General features: G+C 43.4%; 1 protein-coding gene across 6 annotated transcripts in view; it reads right to left on the reverse strand.

The window, feature by feature from the left end:
* Nucleotides 1–20,082, reverse strand: part of KCNH5 (potassium voltage-gated channel subfamily H member 5) — a 333,981-nt gene extending 313,899 nt beyond the window's left edge. For all 6 annotated transcript variants that reach the window (XM_072963183.1, XM_072963182.1, XM_072963181.1 and 3 more), the window contains exon 1: nucleotides 19,944–20,082. The gene's annotated coding sequence lies outside the window, so the exon portion shown is untranslated. The remainder of the gene's footprint in view (nucleotides 1–19,943) is intronic.
* Nucleotides 20,083–20,402: the final 320 nt, after the last annotated feature.

The following is a 20,402-nucleotide window of genomic DNA, read 5'->3' on the forward strand; positions in this document are numbered from 1 at the left end:
GCCCCCCAGAATCTATTCTACCTGCCATCTATTCAATTATTTACTTAACATGACATCTTACCAACATATTGTTTTGACTCAAACACATTTACTTTAAAGGGGAACTGATGGATAAGAAAGTATAAGACAAGGGTAAAAAGTAGAAAAGACCATGCCTTTGGAGTTAGAACACAGGGACAAGAAGAGCCGCAAGAGGTGGACAGGAGAGGTACACTCGTTTGATAGGGCTGTTGTAATGAAGTGCCAGAGCGAGTAGCTCAAACAACAGACATGTACTGTCTCACACTTTTCGAAGCTGCAAGTCTGAAAGCAAGGTGCCGGTGGGGTTCGTTCCTTCTGAGGGCCAAGAGGGAAGGATCTGTTCTAGATTTCTCTCCTTGGCTTGTCGATAGCCAATCTTCTCCCCATGTGTTTTCACATCACCTCCCTTTTGTATGCGTCTATCTCTGTGTCCAAATCTCCCCTTTTTATAGGGACACCAATCATACTGGATTAGGTGCCCAGCTTAATGACCTCATTTTAACTGAATTATCTCTTTAAGACTCTATTTCCAAATAAGTTCACATTCTGTGATACTAGGACTCCAATATATCTTTTCTCATTTTTCTAGGGGGGTGGGAAGAGACACAAATCAAGCCATACAGGAGGAATGGGTTTTTCTGAAAATGGACTAGAACAGAATTGATGCCGCCTGCTGTCCAGTGAGTGAGGTTCGTATCTCTTTAAAAAGCCACCTAAAATCACCGTACTGGAGGAAACTCTTTCCTCCATGTTCTTCGCCTTATCACCCCTCAATTCATACCATCCACCTTTCCTCCTCCCAGAAGTCAACAGGATCTCTATTTTCCTATCTTGTATTGAATTTTTTGGTACTCAGTAAACAAAACCCATTTATTCTTAATAAAACAAAAGCAAATTTACCACCCACAGGCACAAGAGTGGTAGAAAGCCCTGCATATCCAGCCCCTGAATCTACCCCCAATCTACAAATGGAGCCACTGAGTCCCTCCCAGATTCTGAACCCAACGTTGGTCCTACACAGGGAATATAAGTCTGACCTCAAGTGATACTTCTGATTCCATGCTAATAGAAAACTTCAGTTTGTCAGTAATTGATTTCCTGACTTGTGACCCAGGTTCCCTGTGACTGAATTCTTACCCTGTCTTCTTATGATTCCTTATCTAAGTTCCTAATTTCTGGTCCAGCAATTCACAGCTAGATTCTTGTTTTTCCCTTTAATAGCAGGATTTACAATTTCTGAATTCTCTGCCTGATATCTCAGTATGACTAAGAAATTGTACTCTTGTCCTGGACTTCACTCTCCTTAGAAATGGGTCACTGATACAGTTGTCTAAGTTGTATAATATTAAACACCTGTCCCCTTGAAACTCCACCAAGTGTTGGTCCTGTCCCCACTTGGACATCATGGCACCTGCATATAGTAAATATACAGAAATGTTTGTGATTTTTAATAGATATTAACTGGTGTTGGACACTGAACTTTTGTTAATATCACATCTTCACCACCAGACCAAGGACCAATAGCCCAAAGTACATCTTTCAAATTCACATCACTGCCTTTCCATCCCCAGAAAGTCTTACTTTGCTCCCATGTACAAATCCCTGATCTATATGGGAGTTACTGAGTCTCTACAGACAAATTCAAGACTTGCTCAGGCTAGGACTCAAACCAAGTCATGTCAGCCCTGGTCAGACACTAGCCCCACCATGTGCACGATGGCCCCATATTATGAGTAGAAGCTGTTCAGTCTAAAATAAAGAAATGATCAAACATCCTCCAATCAGCCTCAGTATCTCTTTCTCGTCAAGTGGACCTGTGATCACAGAATCACCCCAAAAAGGCATAGGGAACCTCTAGAGGAAAGGGTTAACTTAGGCCTGGTTGCTCAGGCCCCTGCACATTCTAAAGAAAGGCCTGACCCCAAAAGGACTGGCCCTTGGCCAGATCCTAGGAGACGACCTCTGAGCCCTTGGAATATCCTGCTTGATAAGGGTTTTATGTTACTGAGGCCTTGGGCCAGACTGTATCAGTTTGACTGGAGGATTTATGCTGACAATGTGACTTTGATGAATGACTGTTTTGAGGCATTTAATGCCTGAGATCCTAGGCCATGTTCTACAAGGTTGATCTTGGGGGATGGAAATTGGGCAGCTAAGGTTAATCACGTGGGTGCTGCATGCTTACAAGACCAGCCTGAAACATCAGAAAACTAAACCCTGGACACCAAGGCCTCAGTCAGCTCCCCTGCTGGCAGCACTCCGTACACACTGTCACACACCACTGCTGGGAGAACTAACACGTCCGTGAGACGCCACTGGGAGAAGACACCTGCAAGCTTACGTCTGGTTCCTCCTGTCTTCACCCATTCGCCTTTTACCTTTGCTGACTTTTATCTGTATCCTCTCGCTGTAATAAACTGTGAGTTTAACAGCTTTCTGAATCCTGTAATTCCTTCTAGCAAATCAAGTCTGAGTGAGATCCTGAGAAGCTCTGGTTCAGAGCCACTTGGAGTGAACACAAAAATGAGTAAGAGAAGCCCATCATTTTAGTTTCTTCATCCCTGTAAATTTTAGTACTGAGAACACCAGGACTTCTACACAGGTCTGCCCCTTTTCCTTGGTTTTCACCTCTATATCACATCCTCAAGATGAACTGACTGTATCTAGAAAAAATTTAAATGCCTAAATGCATTGACCAAGAAATTCAACCTACGCAGATTCAGCAAAAGGAAATGCTCACACATGTTTACATAGGTAGGTGTAGGATATTCATTCCAGTATTACTTGCAAGAAAAAATTAGAGGTGACTTATATGTCCTTCAACACATATGTTATAATGCATAATTTGGGATATTATGTAGCTCGGTACTCATATGAAGTGCAATCCAAAAAGACTGTTGTGGATAAAAATCAAGTATGCAGAATACAGCTTCATTTTTATCAAAACAAGACAAAATAAAATCCTAATTCTTTCTTGGTGTACACATAGAAAAAGAGGTGGACTCTCATCAATCTAATGCCAGGGGGTACTACAGAACAAAGAAGGGAGAGTGGAGTAAGTAGAAGTTTCTTTGGTATTATTTAATATTTTACAATCATTTCTGGCTTGGTTTGGTATCATTTTTGTAATTTTCACAGATTTTTTAGAATACCAGACTACCCAACTTTTATCAACTTTGCCTTTATCTACAATGCCTTAAAACCACCTGGCACTAGTCAGAAAAGTCAGCAATGTTAGAGGTGGTGTCACATTTACCTCTCCCTCTCCCTCTGGGCACCCAAGCTGTGCTCTTCATTCAGCAGATGGGACCTGGCTCACCAGGTGTTAGAATAGGTAGCTGGAGGGGAGCTGGCAGATACTTTGCATGAGAATGAGGCTCCTTCATAGGTATTCATTTGACCTTACTGCATCTTGTCATAAAGATCTTTAGTTTCCCTAGGTCATGAAACACACTATGACACTAGGAATTCTTCCCATAAACCCTTTCCATATACCCTGTGGGGTTAGGGGAGCTCCCCACTATTAAGGATCCACATGAGTACCAAGTGTGGATTGTGACCACTATGGGGTCAGCATTTTTCCTGGCTACATTCTTGCTTAGCCAACTGGTGACGTGACCTCATGCAAGGCTACTTCTACTCTAAATATCAGTTTTCATCATCTGTAAGAATCCTGAATTGATCATCTCTAATATCTTTTATAGCACTACAATTCTAACTGCAGTATCACAATAAATTATCTCCATTTTCCTTCACCTGGACACTACTTCTTTCCCTCTACACACAGTTACTGCTTCCAATTAAATACCCTTGTCATTCACACTAAGACAAGGAAAGGTAATTTCTGTTAAAAAAATGAAAACAAAAAATAAAAAAATCAGAGTGATTGTTGGAAAAGTATCATCATTCATCATACAACTCCTCACCTAAAATAAGAATAAGGAAATATATTAAACACTTTTGTATGTTTATGGAAAGCTACCCACCTCATATTAGTTGTATTATGTAATTCTAATTCTAACATAGCAATTTGTCTTTTGATGTCTACCAAGAAAATGAATTAAAACAATGATTAAGGAGAAGAATATGTTTCACATTTATATGAACTCTTTAATCTTTTGTGTGAATAAGGAAGGAACATCAATCTCTGACAACAAAGGAAGCCTCAGTGTAGAGAGAATAAGGACCAAACCTCAACATTAACAGAAATGTAATTCAAATAACTCATGATCATTTTCCATTTCCAGGACCAAATTCTGGCTATTCTGAACATTTATTTTTGTCTCTCAATTTGAAGTCCTATCAAGAAATACAAAAAGAAAAACATTCACTTACGGTCTTCATTTCCAGAACAAATTGAGTCTCATTATAAAATGTCTACACTTTTCTACTGCAGTTAATCTGTTCACAAGAAGGCCAATGGCAAAAGATTAACGGATTACAAATGAGGGCTGCTGTGCATGGCAGAATGACCACCACCATCACCTCATTTATGACACCAAGTACCAGCTTTTCTACAACAAACTGCAACACACATACTGCAGCACTAACTCTGTTTCCAAAACAGCTTAGCATTATGAGTTCCTGAAATTTAATTTACATTCGATTTCACTTTTCCAATTATACATCCCTGAGGTTAAGGGTCATGGAAAAATGTTGCTAAAATTTGTCCTAAAGCACTACATGGGAAATTAATATCAACAATATTTATGATGTCCTTGGAGTAGCTTTCGTACTTCAAATTATTTACTAAAGGAGCTAATTTTAGGTTGAACACCAATAACATCTGGAAAAAAAGTAACATGGAAAACTATACAAATAGCAACTAAAAGGCAATGTTATATGATGCTGTAATTTAGCTGGTAAGTGCATTTATGGAACAGCTGTGAACCAACAAACTCTGTTAAGATCTGAGATAGGCACAAAATAAAAATCTTTTTCTTGAAAAAATTTACCCTCTACGTAGGACCCAGAGAATGGGCAGTAACACTGTAATCTGGTTAGGAAAGGTATAAACTCTTCTGAAATCAAACTGAGAATGTAAATACTGAGAGTCTATCAAAGGAAGGTGTGAAACAAACCAGGAAGAGTTAAACATGTGTGATTACCCACTTAGAGGAGCTTGTTTAGGAGGAAGATGCAGCAAATGGAAGCATTTATGGCACAGTAGAAATGGGAAGAGCCTCACGTTTGGAGATAAAATTGTAATGGCAGTAGGAATTTGAGATGGAGATAGGAATCAGCAACATTTTGACAGAATCTTCCTGATTAATGCTTCTTGAGGCATTGCCTCAGGCAATAAACAGTAGGGATAATCAAAGTACCTGGACTGGACCCTAAGAGCAAAGATAAGGGTAGTGACATTAAGCACTCATGTTATCAGGAGATTCCAGAAAAACCTAGGGTGCTTGGGGTATCATGTGTGCATATTCATACTTTGGGGTTGCACTTTAGAAATTCTAACCATGTACAATGGTAGCCAACTGTATCAATGCTGCAGATCTCTGACTGATCCCAAAGTAGCTACTCCTCAATCTGGTTGGTGTTTCCAAACTTATACATGAGCCTGAGTCATATAGAAAAGGAAAAGTCTGAAAGTTAATAAATCCTTGATAACAGCTTTTTATTTCCCTTGTTTCTTTCACTTAAAGGTACATTTAAAAGTAGCCATAATGGAGTAGCTGATATCAAATGAATCATCCCACTGAAAAAATTATAAAGCATGGGCAAATATTTTTAAGTAACTATAGGCACTGGAGGGAATGCACAGACAGGATCTGAGGGGCTTTGGTGCATGTGGGAAGGAAGGAACAGGTGGTGAGATTTATCATATTCATCTGGCTCTTTCCCTGGGGTTGCTTTCTGGTTTCCTGTAAGCAGAGGAACAGATCCCTACCAGAAATACAAGGATCTAAATGGGCTATGGAGAAAGAGTTTGGAGTCCAAGTGGCCAAAGCAGCTAGAACTTGAAGATTAAAACCACAGAAGGTAGGGAGCCTCAGGAAGGCATGCCCCATGATCTGCATATACATTCCCTGCAAGTCACTAACACCTGAACTTCACACATGAAGAGTTTGCGCATAAAAGAAGTAATTTCTAGCAAATGTGATAAGGCAAGAAAGAAATAAAATCCATACAGTTTGTCATCAATTCTCAGACAAAGTGATTGTCCATGTAAAAAATTTCACTGAATCTAAAAAAAAAGCCCCTAGAACTAATAAGTGAGTTTAGCAAGATCACAAGATACAAGGTCAGTAAGCAAAAATCAATTGTATTTGAACATACTCACAATTAACAATTAGCAATTAGAATTAAAGAAACGGTACTATTTAAAATAGCATCTCAGTTACAACTGTTACAAAATATGTGCAGGTAATTTATATTGAAAATTATATAACCCTGATCAGAGAAATCAGAGTTAGATCAAAGAAGATCTAAGTGAATGGAGAGATACACTGTTCACGGGTCTAAAGACTCGATGTCATTGTCAATTTTTCCCAAACTGATCTGTAGACTCTACATAGTCTTAATGAAAATCCTAGCATTTTTGGTAGGTAACAACAAGCTATTTCTAACATTTATGTCAAAGGCAAAAGAACTAAAGCTGTCAAAACAATTTTTCTAAGAAGGGCAAAGCTAGAGAACTCCTGTTACCTGATTTCAAGAAAATATGAAGCTCTAGTATCCAAGACAGTACAGTACTAGTGAGAGGACAGACAAAGACCAACACAGCAGAGTAAACGATCCAGAAATAGTCTTGTGGAAATACAGTCAACAGAATTTGACAAAGGTGTTAAGGCAATTCAGTGGAGAAGACATAGTCATTTATATAATTGGACATGTGTATGAAAATAAAATATTATCAAGCTAGAAATTACCAAATGTCCATCAACAGTGGAATGGATAAATAAATTGTGGTATATTCATTCCTTTGAATATTACACAGTGCTGGAAAAGAATAAATTCCTAGATACTCAAGAATATGGATAAATTTAACAGACTTAATGTTAGAAGCCAGACATAAAAGACTATGTACCCATATGATTCCATTTATATGAATGTCCAGAATAGGCAAAACTAACCCATGAAAATAGGCATCAAAATAATGGTTTCCTTTGAGGAATGCTGACTGAGAAGAGACAACAGGGAGCCTTAATGGATGGTGATAAATTTCTTTATCTTGATATGATAGTGGTTACACAGGCATATACATATGAAAAAATTCCATGAACTGGACACAGGATTTGTGTACTTTACTGTATTTATGTTGTTATAACTTATAAAAGGAAGGAAGAAAGGGGAAAAGTAGAGGGAGAAAGGAAGAGCAGAAGAGAGAAAGGGGGGAGAACAGTGTATACTGCTGTAGTGCAACAATGTGACCTCCAGGATACACTACCAAGTGAAACACTGAAACAGCACAGTATTTATAACATGACACATTTCATGTAAAAATGGAGATAGGAAGATACCAATGTGTGTATTTATCAAAAAGTAACAATTGATGAATAAACCAAGAATGAATAAACTGCTACCTATAGGAGAGGAAGAGGACAGGGTGCAAGCGACAAGAATGAAAGCTACATCTCTGAAGGGACATGGCTTATTGTTTTGATTTTGGAACCACGTAAATGCTTTTACATAACTTTTAAAAATAGATAGAAATGTGGGGAGAGTATAACCCAGTGGTAGAGTGAGTACTTAGCATGCATGAGGTCCTGGGTTCAATCCCCAGTACCTCCATTAAAACAAACAAACAAACAAACAAATCTAATTACCCCCACTGAAAAAAAAACTTTTTTTAATAAATAGAAAAGAGTACTCTGTAAAAACAACAACTGAAACAAATGTACCTATTCTGAAATACTATTGTATTTCAAATTGATAGCATAAATATAGAGAGAAGAATTATTTCAAGTGACCCTAAAACTTTGTATCTGAGTGTATCTCCCTCTGGGAATGTATACAAAAGACAAAAGAACTGCCAAGAAATCACAAACTGCATTCAGCTATATTCTTTTTAATAGAAATGTTGCCACTGTTACTTATAAAATACAGTAAACAAGAAACATCATTAGGAAATAATATTATTCATGTAAGAGAACGAGATGCAAATATAAATCAAGAATTCTGCTTTAGTCTGAATCCTTATCCCTACATTTCTTCAAAATAACTGTTATCCACCACCTCGAATGTGGCCTGAGGATAAGCTTGCAGGTCTGGAAAGTGGAGAACCAAGTCTGGGGTGAAAATGAACTTGAGGGCTAACAAGCACTACATTATATTGATTCTGATTCTGGTGAACCATCAACCGAGAAGAGTTCTAAGTCAGGTAGGACCACAGAAGCATCTTAGTTCTGAACCTTCCTACCATAAAGAACAGCAAGAAAATAAAAACAAATGTGTAAATTCTATTTTCAATGAAATTAGGAGACAGAAAAATCATAAAACTTCAAACTGCAAATAACTGCTGCCCAAAGATGGAGCAGAAACAGAAGGAAGAAAAGTTGTGCAGAGAAGTCAGGAGGGGGAATGATCTCAGGAAGAACCAGCAAACACAAGCAGTATAAAAGGCTGGGCTGGCCTGGCAGGCTCTCTCTTGCTGACTACAGTCTAGGTGAGCTTAGGGCTGATGAGAGCAGTTTGAGTAAAGGCAGGACTTCACAGGACACCATCTTTTAAGCCTTTTGCTACAGCAGCAGAAGTGGACATCCTTGAGAGCTGTGAAGCACAGAAACCTACCCTGGCCCCACGCCTCCACAGGAGCTTCCTGCTAACCACAACAAAAATCTATCTCATTAAAATACAAATACAAAAAAAAAAGTCTCTATTCACACAAAGATAAGACAAAGAAAACGTAAAAAGGTGAAAAAGAGAAAAACAGCATTCTTACAGACAGTGAAAACATAAAAATATTGACACAAAGCAGGTTAAAAAGTGTAACCTAATATTCCAGCTGAGAATTTTAAACCTTTATGCAGCAACTGAAACTATAAAGGAGAAATACCAAAACTCTGAGAAAAGATGATCAGACAAAGGGAAGTGATTGTGATAACAGGAAGATATGCAACAGGAACTGACAGCAGTCAGAAAAGCAACAGCAGAAGAAGACAAAGTCATTTCAGAGATGAAGACTAAACTACAAGGAATACAAGGAAGAGCAGACACCGTAAAAAGCACAGTAAGGATTAAAGAACAGAAAAAGAAAATCAAACAAAATGCAAAATAAAGTAGAAAGGAGGAAAAAGGACTACATTAAAAAGTCAGAAGTATAAGATTATTTACAGATAGGCATCCATATGTAGATTGATCCACATAGAGATCGATGAAGAAACAAAATCAAAATGATGGAACATCACAAACATTTTAAACTATTTCAACAGCAACAACAACATAAGCCTTTCCTGAAATGAAATAAAGATTACAAATTCTAGGTTCTTCTATCTAGAAAAAAAAAAATCCTGATCTCTTAAGCCAAACGGGAAATGAAAAGAGAAACTACAGAATTTCTAGAAAACAATAGTAATGAAGAAAATACATAATAGAACCTATAAGCTCCAGTGAAAGTAATAATCAGGAGAAAATTCACAGCCTTAAAAGCACATAATTAAAACATGAAAATAAGTAAAGCATGGAGCCCCCCAAAATGTAAGAGAGTAACAAAACAGACTGAAGGAAAGTAGTTTGAAGGAACTAACCAAGGCAAAAGTAGAAACGAATTAGTTAAAACAGAAAATCAATAAAACAGATACCTGAAACAACAATGATTTTCATTAAGAACCACTATATATATATATATATATATATATATATATATATATATATATATATACAAGCATTATACTAAGCCCTGGGGGAAAAAATAATGCAAAACAGAGTGAATAAATAAATAGATGAGAAGAGAAACAGTTCCTGACTTCAGGGAATTTTGTTAACTCTTCTTCAAAGATACTTTTTATAAATACCTAATATTGATACTTCATAATTGAACACTTAACCAACTACTGTTTGTTTTTGATTGTCATTGTAAAAGACAACTGAGATAATTTTTAAAACTTTAACAGAGTCATAATTCTTTGTGAACTCCTATATGTATATGAATAAAAATCTGTCTTTTTTCTTGTTAAAAAAACAAAACAAAGGAAAATACTTTGACATAGACCTTTCTAAACTAACAAAATCACAGGCTCTAATTTTATAAATCTCCCTTCTTCTGATGTCAACAGTTAACATTTGCAGAACAAAAACATTTTCCTAAAATCATAAAATCAGCTACTACTCATGGGAAAAAAAGCTCCTATTTTCCAATAACTTAATGTGAGCTAGATAAATGAGAGAGAGACAGAGACTAGGGAGTTTGAGGAAAGGCTTCAGTTTTTGTGTATGCTTTATTTTTCCATTGATTGCCTGAAAGAACGAGTCAACAGGGTAATTTTTTTAAGTAAAAGAAAAAAAAAAATAAGGATTTGAGAAGGCCCTGGAAATGAATGCAGTAATCAAGAAGACAAAGCATCTCCCTCCTACTGGGTTTTTCCCATCGGTCTCTAAGCATGCCTTGAAATGACTTCAGTGACTCACCACTTTCTTTGTGAGAATGACCGTGATCCATACCAGCAGTGCCATTTAGACCTTCTGCAAGGCAGGTAGTATCAAGGGGCTAGAGTCAGAAACAGTGTACTCTACAGGGTTTGCAAGTTGGTTTCAGACTGCATTGTGTGAATGGAACACAATGAGAAAGGGGAGCCAAGTGAAGAGGGAAGTGAGGCAGGACCTGAAGGGAGGTGGATCGAATTCTGGGGCTTCCTATAGCTTTCTAGGCACTCCCTTCCCTCTCAAGCATGGTGTGCTTGAAGTGGGCAGGCTGAAAAAGTTAAAGCAGAAGGACTCCTCATTTCTATCTGGTGGATCAGAAGATGCCACTCTGGTTCTTCTGAAACTAATATACAGAAGATGTCAAAAGCAGGCCACCTGAGGATCCATATCACCTTAAGGTTCAGATTAGATAGAAGATAGACATACAGACAGACAGACAGATAGATAGACAGACAGACAGGATAAATTTTTACCCTTAACCAAATTTCCTCTAGATAAGTCCTCTTCTCCACTTCGATCAGTACAACCTTGACTCTCTCCATCATGTTTATTTCCCATTCACTTTTCAACATGGTCTGTGCTAGCCTCTGCCCCCTCATTCTTCTGAAATTGCTTACATCAAGGTCACTCATGCCTTCTAACAACTGAAGTGGGTAAAGACTGGTGACTTCTTCAGCAGAATGTTCTGCCCTTGACACTGCCCACTGCTCCTTATTTGTGAAGCTCCTCCCTCAGCTTGCAGGGCACCATCTATCTGAGCTCCCTCGCCCTCTGACAGCACCACCTCAGCCTTTTACACCGTCTCCCTTTCATCTATTTACATGGTGGCATCTCCCAGGGTCACATCTTTGTCTCCTTATCTCACATTTTTTCCAGGGCCCTTACTGACTCCAACTACCACTATGCTTATTTTCCAAATTTACATCTACATGCCCCCTCATGCCTTATTTCCAGTCCATCTCATTATTTTTATTTTTCATGGAAAGGCAGAGGAGCGTGGGGGTTAAGAGCATGGACTCTGGAACCAAATGCCTTGGCTACACGGTCTCAGGGGAGTCACCCAAGCTGGTGCCATAGTTTTCTTATCCATAAAATTGTGAAGGGGGGATAATAAAGGTGCCCACTTCATAGGATTATCATTCAGACTAAATGAGTTACTATTTGTAATGTCTTTAGAATAGTACCTGAAACATAATAAACAAAATATGTTTGCTATTATTGTTTTTCACTGGGCATCACTTTCTAGAATTTCCTGCAAGTGTATTAGGCTTATTTCCTAAATCTGTTCCTGACATACCCATTTCTCTTCATTTCTAGTGCTAACACACTACCTGATTCCAACTATCTGGATGGTCAGACCACACTTGCCTCCTAGTTTTATTTCTGGTCATTTTGTCACTCCAAAGCCCATAAACAACTTCTGGGAAATAAAAATAAAATCTGAGTAATAAAGTCTAACCTTTTTTCCCTTTGTGCTTAGTCTATTGTCACTTGCTCATGGGGGCCGCGTGCAGAGGCCTTGCAGCTGGCCCTTCAGATCAGAGTTCCTGGTGCAAAATGGCTGAGCCTGACATGTCAGCTCAGCAGGCCGTGTGCAGAGATGCCGCACCTGGTACTGCGATCTGGAGCCGGAGCAGCACAGCGGCAGCCAGCCCGCAAGGTCTTCGCCGCCTCCCCGCTGACGAGAACCTGTAAAGCAGCCCCCAACTGCCTGTGGAGAGAGCTTGTGCTCCAGAGCAAGAGCTCACACCTCTCCATTCTCTGATCAAAGAATACAATTTTGCTTTGCTTCTGAACAGAACTCAGTCTCATTATATTGGCTTGAGTGGCACCAGGCAGGAGGACCCTTGTTGGGGCCCAACTCGAAAGGGTTGGTAACAGCTCCCCGATGGGATGGAGCATGGCCCTTTTGGCTGCACCTATCCACTAGGTTCCAGGCTCGCCCTGACTCCAGCGGGAGGATGGCAGAGGCTTTGGGAGGTTCACATGAGGATGACTGACTGGTCTTTGCATTCACTCAGACTGGGTAGAATGGTGCATCCTTCAGCCAACCTCGAACAACTCTGCCCAACAGCCTGATTTCCAGGTGTGGTATACACACCACGTAGCCCCGAGAGTAATCTGGAATGCACCCCTTTGTAAGGATCATCCTGTAGCATCACTGGAGACCAGAGGCTGAAACTCATATGTGCCTGTCCATTACCTCTGGCTGGCCTTCCAACAGTGCTGGACACCAGGGGACTGCGGGTGAGAGGGGGCCATGGAAGTCTCGTCTGCTGTCTCGCCAGCTGTGCTGCCCTCTTGACCCCTGTACAAGACAGCAGTGGCCACACTAGGGCTTTTGCCCTCCTCACTGACCTCCAGGGGTCAATGGTAGCATTCTCCATTGTCACTTTCAGTTTGGTAAATGAAAGTGGCCAGCTCCCTGAGCCAAGATGCAAGACCAGGGAACGGCCTAGGTAACAAGGACTGCCTGACAAAACAGACTTAGGGCTCTTAATCCAAGTTCAAGAAAATGCACTGGGGATGCCAGAGTGTAAAAGGGTCCCAAGTTAGGTACATGACTGGTGACTTGACCTCTTCCAGTCAGTGCTAATTCCTCTGAAGTGGGCTGGGGAGCCTTGCGAGCTGCTGGCAAGACCAGGAACCCTATCATTGGGAAGCCCTGTGAGCTGCTGGTAAGAACAGAAAACACATACCGCCCGACCTCTCCTCCCCCCTCTGCTTGTGATGGAGGCCTTGGGTGACTCTTTAACGACCAAGATTCCACAGGTTCTCCTCCTAGTATCAGCGCATGACACCAGCTGCCCCAATGAGCAGGTGAGTATCCCGTGGGAATCCCTTGTGCTTTTAGCTCTCACTCAGTGCGAAGTCTGAAGACTCCTCCTTTTCAGCTGAAAGGAGGAAACAGAAGATCCCTGCCTCAAACAGCTGTGCCATTCTCCAAGGGACTAAGCAGACCAGTATCTAACATGGCTAACGGCTCAGACCTTGAAGCAGCCCCATCTAGCCTCCTGTGGGACACTCTGACTGGGGAGGGACTGTCTCAAACATGGGCCATTACAAATGCAAGGGAGACCCCCGGCTGTATCTGAATCCACGTCACTTGGATGCCTCCTATTTTGGTCTTTTGAGGAATCCATTAACAGATTGGTGCCGATTCCAAATTTCCCGAACCGGAAATCTTATTTGGGTCAGATCTTGCGCCAGCAAATCACTCCAACTGCCCCCTCGGTAGTTGGAAACAAATCCAAAACAGAACACGTAAGGCCTGGGGAACCAAACATCTACCACACTGAAGGACAGCCTGTCAGGGTGCAACCTGCAGAACGGGAAGTTTTTAGGGTATCACTCCTGACCCCAAAACATTTAATCCTTTTATATAATATGGCCTGGCCTCAATACTGGCTGGGAGATGGGGAAAACTGGCCCATCAATGGGTCTCTAAATTATAACACCATTTTGCAATTGGACCTGCTATGCCAGAGACAAAGCAATAGCATGAAATTCCCTTTGTTCAGTTTTTTATGGACTTATATCTGAACAAAGACGCACAGAAGGGATGTGGGCTCTCCTCAAATGAGGTAACACCAGTCCTTGACCCTCCCCCCTGAGGACCTTCTTGATCTCCTCCCTGACCCTCCTCCTACTGCCCCCTCCCTACCCCCTTCCTTCATATGTCCTGATTTGAGCTGCTGGCCGGGGGTGGGGGGCCCTAATTACCAGCCCCCTTTCTCAGAACCCAGTTCAGCAACTACACAAAGCAGTACTAATTAACAGCCATGGTCCAACAACTGGCCAGGAAAAGCACTCACTCCCTTTGAGGCAGGTCCCTGATGGGGAAGGAAGGCTCATCCAGGTACATGTTCTATTTCCTACTTCTGATCCGTGTAACTGGAAAAGTCATAGTAAGGGGTTGAAGGAAGATCCAGAGGTTCCTGAATCTGATTAAGGTTATCTTTCAGACACATCACCCAACTTGGGCTGACAACCAGAACCTCTTCAATGTACTCCTAACTGAGGAAGAAAAGGCCACAGGCTTCTCAAAGAAAACAGAAACAATGCAGGTTGTGCTGTTTTCAGTCAAGGGAATCAAGTGGTCCCAGATAACAAATGCAACTGGACCACCAAGATGCTGGAGAAGTGGGTGGAAGACAGAGGCTGAGCCACTGTAAAAATGGAATTCTAAAGGGAATCCAGGCAGCGGAAAGAAACCTGTTAATTGGAATAAGATAAAGGAAATCAATCAAGAGCCAAGAGAAAGCCTTTTGGCATTCCTAGAGCACCTCAGGGAATGCCTTTGAGTCTACACCACCACTGACGCTGAGTCACTGGAAGGGAGTGCAATCCTGAGGTCGGGTTTCATTTTGCAAAATGCCCCCAACATCAGGTGTAAACTTTAGAAGCTGAAAATAGAACCAGATCTACCTCTCCCCCAGTCATAAACCAGGTATTTAATAACTGAGACGTAGAGGAGGAAAAGTCAAAGGCTAAAAAACCCCATCTACTGGCTATTGCCCTCCAATGTAAACAAGTTGGCACAGGAATCTGATTAACTGCCCACAGAAACATTCAGCTCTGATGAGTGAGCCCCAGCACCGACTGAGGAACAGCAAGCCAAGAAAACTAGGACCCAGTCAGTGCACCATACCTGAACATGAGGAGCACAGGAAGAAAGAATGCCCTCGCCACCCCCGAAGGGGGATGGAAATGACAGGTCCTGGCCACCATCCTCAAAGGCAGATGGTCCAAATAGATGATGAATGACGGAGTAGGGGCTCCTAGGGTGGCACTCCTATTGACCCCTGAGGAGCCCTGGCTAACTCTGGACACAGGCGAAAAGTCTGTTGAATTCTTAGTTGACACCAGTGCCACTTAAGCGGTTCTGAACACGACATCAGGCAAACTTGGTCCTAAGAGTTGTAAGATTGTGAGGATACCAGGGAAGGTCCAAGAACAGGCAATCAAAGAGCCATTAGAATGTAAACTGGATGAAAGCATGCTCACTCATTCCTTCCTATACTCACCGAATGCCCTATACCCCTGCTAGGAAGAGATGTATCTTACATATTGGGGGCTACCATCCACCTACTGGGAGACAAACTTGGAGATTGGTGTCCCCTTAAACAAACGGCACAAGAGGATAATGTTAATGGCTGAGGACAGACCTCCCTGGCAGAGCAAGTCGACCTCCCTGGCAGAGCAAGTCGACCTCCCTGGAGTGAATCCTGCAATCTGGGCCCAGGGACAGGTAGGATGAGCTACAGGAGCCCAGTCCCGTGATAGTCCATCTAAACCCTGACATTCATGGCCCAATAGAAAACAGTACCCTCCCTGTCAGGAGGCCTTGTTGGGCACTGCCCATTATACCAGGCTTAACTAACAGAGGCCTTATTAGACCATGCCAGTTAGCCCACTCTCCCTGTAAAGAAACCCAATGAGGAATAGTGGGTGGTACAGAACTTCAGGGCAGCCAACGAAGGCATGGAGGATAAGGTCTAGGAGTCCTAATCCCTATGCTCTGCTGGCCACTCCACTGTCCCCCAGGACCTGGTATTCTGTGTTCCATTTAAAAGATGGCTTCTGTATTCCATTAGCCCCAGAGTCACAGGAAATTTTTGCTTCTGAGTGGTAGAACCTAAACACACAACAAAAACAATACTGATGGACAGTCCTGGCCCCAAAGTTCAAAAATTCCCCCACCATCTTTGGGGAAACTTTAGCTAAGGACCTATGAGATCAACGTCTGGAGAAGGGAGCTGTCCTCCAGCAGGTAGATGGCACTCTGATCGCCAGTCCTGCTAAGGAGGCCTCTCACAAAATACTGTAATCACCCTGAACCACTCAGCCAATAATGAACACAAAGTGTCAAGAAAAAGGCTCAATTATTACAGCCTAGGGCGAGGCACCTAGGCTTCTTTCTCACAGAAGGGCAGAGAAGCCTACCCCAGGAAAGGGAAGAAGCCATCTGCAGCCTCGCGTCTCCTAGAACTGGAGGACAGCTTCAGGGTTTCCCGGGGATGGCGGTGTGGCCGCATCTGGATCCTGTGGTCTCATAGCGAGGCCTGTGCGTGAAAAGATGAAGGGAAGGGACGACGAGCCTTCTGAATGGAATTCAGAATGCGAAGGGGCCTTTCAGGAACTGAAAAAGCGGTTACTTCAGGCCCCTCCCCTGGCCCTCCCAGATTTAGCTGCACCCTCTGACCTTCACATTCATGAGAGAAGGGGAATTACCCTTGAGGTATTAGCTCAAAAACTGGGACCTTTTATTCAAGTGATTGCATATTTCTCTAAACAATTAGATCAAACATCTAAGGGATGGCTACTTGCCTCCAGGCAGTAGCAGCTACTACAACCTGCTAAAGGAGGCTGAGAAGTTAACGTTTGGTCAGCCAGTCACTACCTGGACTCCACACCAGGGGCACCAGTAATTTTAAGGAACAGAATGGCTATCCCCCTCGAAGTTTGATTCAAGTCCAGGCTATGCTTTTAGACAACCCAGTGCTACCATTAAAAACAAACAAACAAAAAAAAACCTGTCACACTAAATCCTGCCACCCCACTCCCCACAGAAATGGGGCCTATGGAGTATGACTGTAAAAAGACCAAATGTGGAGCCAGCTGGTACTCTCTGGAGTCACAAAACGCCCACCCACCCCCGTCTCTGTGTACCTGATGCCATTGACATCTTAACCCCCACTCCCCACTGCAGGATCCTTCGCATACCTGAATTTCTGCAGAATATAAAACGTCTTCTCTTGATGTGTGTTTATCCTAAGAAAACTCATCGCCCCAGGAGATAGCCAGGCTCACAATACCCTAGGTGGACAGGCCTCACATCCTGCTCTTAACAAAGTGGTAAAACCTATAGTTCAGAGAAGTCCCTGACAGATCTTACAACAGTCAGGTACCCGTGCACGAGTTGATCACACAGCCCCTGCTCCTTGTGTGCACAGCCCCCTCTCCCCAGTAAAAGACCCTGCACGCCCACCCTTGGCGCTCACGCAGGCACCTCTCACCTGTGTGGCCTGCTGTTGCCATAGCAGCGTACTTATTAAACTTTCCTAAACTTTTCTCAGTCTCTGGTAATTCTTCTAAGAACATGTGTCACCGTCGCTATGTTGTGTGCCCACAACACCATGGACACAATCTATCCCAGTTGCCTTGGCCTAGAAGTGAATCTCCCAAACGCTGAAGAGGAAAGGTTCCCAGACGGGAGCAGTTTTATGGGAGAGGGAAAAGGGCTGGATACGCAGTGACCGCCCAGACTAAGTCATAGAAGTAAGGTTCAGTGGGACTTCCACCCAAAAGGCAGCGCTGATAGCCCTCACCCAAGCCTGAGAGCTCGGGACAGGGAGGCTCTTAGATGTGTACACAGATCCCCAGTATGTGTATGCCATCGTACACGCACACGGGGCTGTTTGGAAGGAAAGAGGAATGCCCACTGTGGAGAATAAACAGGTGAGAGACAGGAGACTATGCAGGCTTCAGCTTACAGAAGATCTCAGAAGCAGTACAGCTTCCAAAAAGGTGGCACCGGTTCACTGTAGGGGTCACCAAAAGGGGGGCTCAGAGGTAATAAAGGCAAACAGCAAGGAGGGTGCAACTGCCAAAAGGGCAGCCCTAGAACCAGTAACTTGGCCCCTACCCCCTCATACCTCCAAGACCAGATCCATCTAATTATTCCCCAATAAACACTAAGGAAGAGTTAGATGAAGCCCGAAAATGGGGCTTCAAAAGAGATCCAGGAGGCCACAGGGGGCTACTTAATGAACACAGGAGGAGCTTCTTTCCACAAACTGCAGCTTGTCAGCCATCAGGGAGGCTCATCAAAGAACTCACTATGAGAGGGAAGCCCTACATAATTGGTTAGCTGACGTCATTGTAGCTCCTGGCATGAAAAGTATAGTCAGTGGGACAGTGAGAACCACCCCATCTGCACAATGAACAACTCCAACACCAGACTCCCCAGAGCCCCAAGATAAGGCCCATTCAGACCAGAGGGACAGATCCTGCAGAAGACTGGCCAATTAATCTCGCTGTCCTGCTGAGAGCACCTCTCGTTACTCTTGGTGCTAGTAAACACGTTTTCTGGGAGGACATTCTCTGCTAGAACTGAAATGGCAGCTGAAGTGGCTAATGCATCACTAAAAGAAATAATCCCCAGTTTGGGGCTCCCAGGATCGCTACAAACGATAAAGGTCCAGCATTTGAATCCCAAGTGACGAAGGGGACAGTGAGCATCCTGGGCATAAAATGGACTTTGCACTCAGTCTGGGGACCCCAATGATCAGGGAAAGTAGAGAGACCCAATCAAACCTTAAAATGGGCCTTAGCCAAGCTATGTCAGGAAACTCAAGAAAATTGGATTCAGTGGCTTCCAATTGCCTGCTCCGCATACCGTCAGCCCCAAGCGGTAAGTTGAAGTGCATTTGAACTCACATGTGGTGGACCCACTCCCCAAGCCCGAGAGAAGGGACACTTTAACCCCCTTAAAATGGTACAGCTCAAGTGTGCCCTCCAGGTAGGCGAAACCCTGAAAGCCCTCATGGAATATGGTAACCAAGTGCTACCCGCACCCACCGGCCTGGCCCTACACCCCTTCCAGTCAGGAGCCTGCGTGAACCTAAAACCCTGGAAAACCGACTATCCACAGGACCAGCTCACTCCTGAGTGGAATGGATCCCACTCGGCGTCCTAACCACCATTCTGCCCTAAAGTTGCAGGGACCACCCTGTGGGGACATCACACTCCAGTGAAGAGGGCCCCAAGCCCCAACCTCCAAAGAGACAACCTAGGGCAATGGACCCCCTCAGCTACTCATGTGAAACTCTCTCTGACCTGAAGCTTCTCTTCCCAAAACAAGAAAAGTGTGACCAGGGAGATTCAGGCAAGGGCAGTGAGCCTCGACAGCAGGGCACACTTTGCCTTCAGGCAAAAAAGATCCAGACGCCGTCATTTTTAGGAAAAATTTGCCATGTGACCATTATTTTCTTGCTAATATTTGGGCCATGCATCGAAATTGTCTGATGTCCTTTGTCTCCAAAGGGTTAGACAAATGGCATCACTCAGGGACACGAACAGTCAGGACTAAGGTCTGGTGACAACCCCAAGTTATCTAAAGGCAGCTGGGGAGAGGTCCTGCTCCCCAACCCGGGGTTATGACGGTGCCCAAATCTACAGGAAGCAGTCACAGAAGACGGACCTGCGCCCCTCAGTGCCCCTCAAGAATAAGGAGCAGGACACAAAAGGCAGAGAAGGGATTTATCACCAGGAAAGCCCGTTAACAATTCGTGAGAAATAAAAATAAAATCTAGGTAATAAAGTCTAACCTTTTTTTTTTGCTTTGGTGCTTCATCTATTTTCACTTGCTCATAGGGGTCTGCATGCAGAGGCCTTGCACCCCTCCAGCCCTTCAGACCAGAGTTCCAAGTGCCAACCGGCTGCGGCGACACTTCAGTGGGGGTCCGTGTGCAGAAGTGCCGCCCGCCACTCTCAGCTCAAGATGGCGGCGGGCTGTGTGCAGAGCCGCCGCGCCCCGCGCCGTCCGGGGCCTGAGCCGCACACTGCGCCTGCTCCGCCAGAACTCTGCCCCTCCCCCCCCCCCCCGCCGCCGCCGCCGCTGCGCTCAGGGCGCCCACAAAGCAGCCTCCCCCCAATACACACACACACACACACACACACACACACACACACATACACACACACACACGCACGCACACACACACACACGCACGCGCACACACACACACACACCCGCACAGCCTGTAGGAAAGGGGGAGAGCGGGAGC

This window comes from Vicugna pacos, chromosome 6, assembly GCF_048564905.1.
Source record: "Vicugna pacos chromosome 6, VicPac4, whole genome shotgun sequence".
Taxonomy (NCBI): domain Eukaryota; kingdom Metazoa; phylum Chordata; class Mammalia; order Artiodactyla; family Camelidae; genus Vicugna; species Vicugna pacos.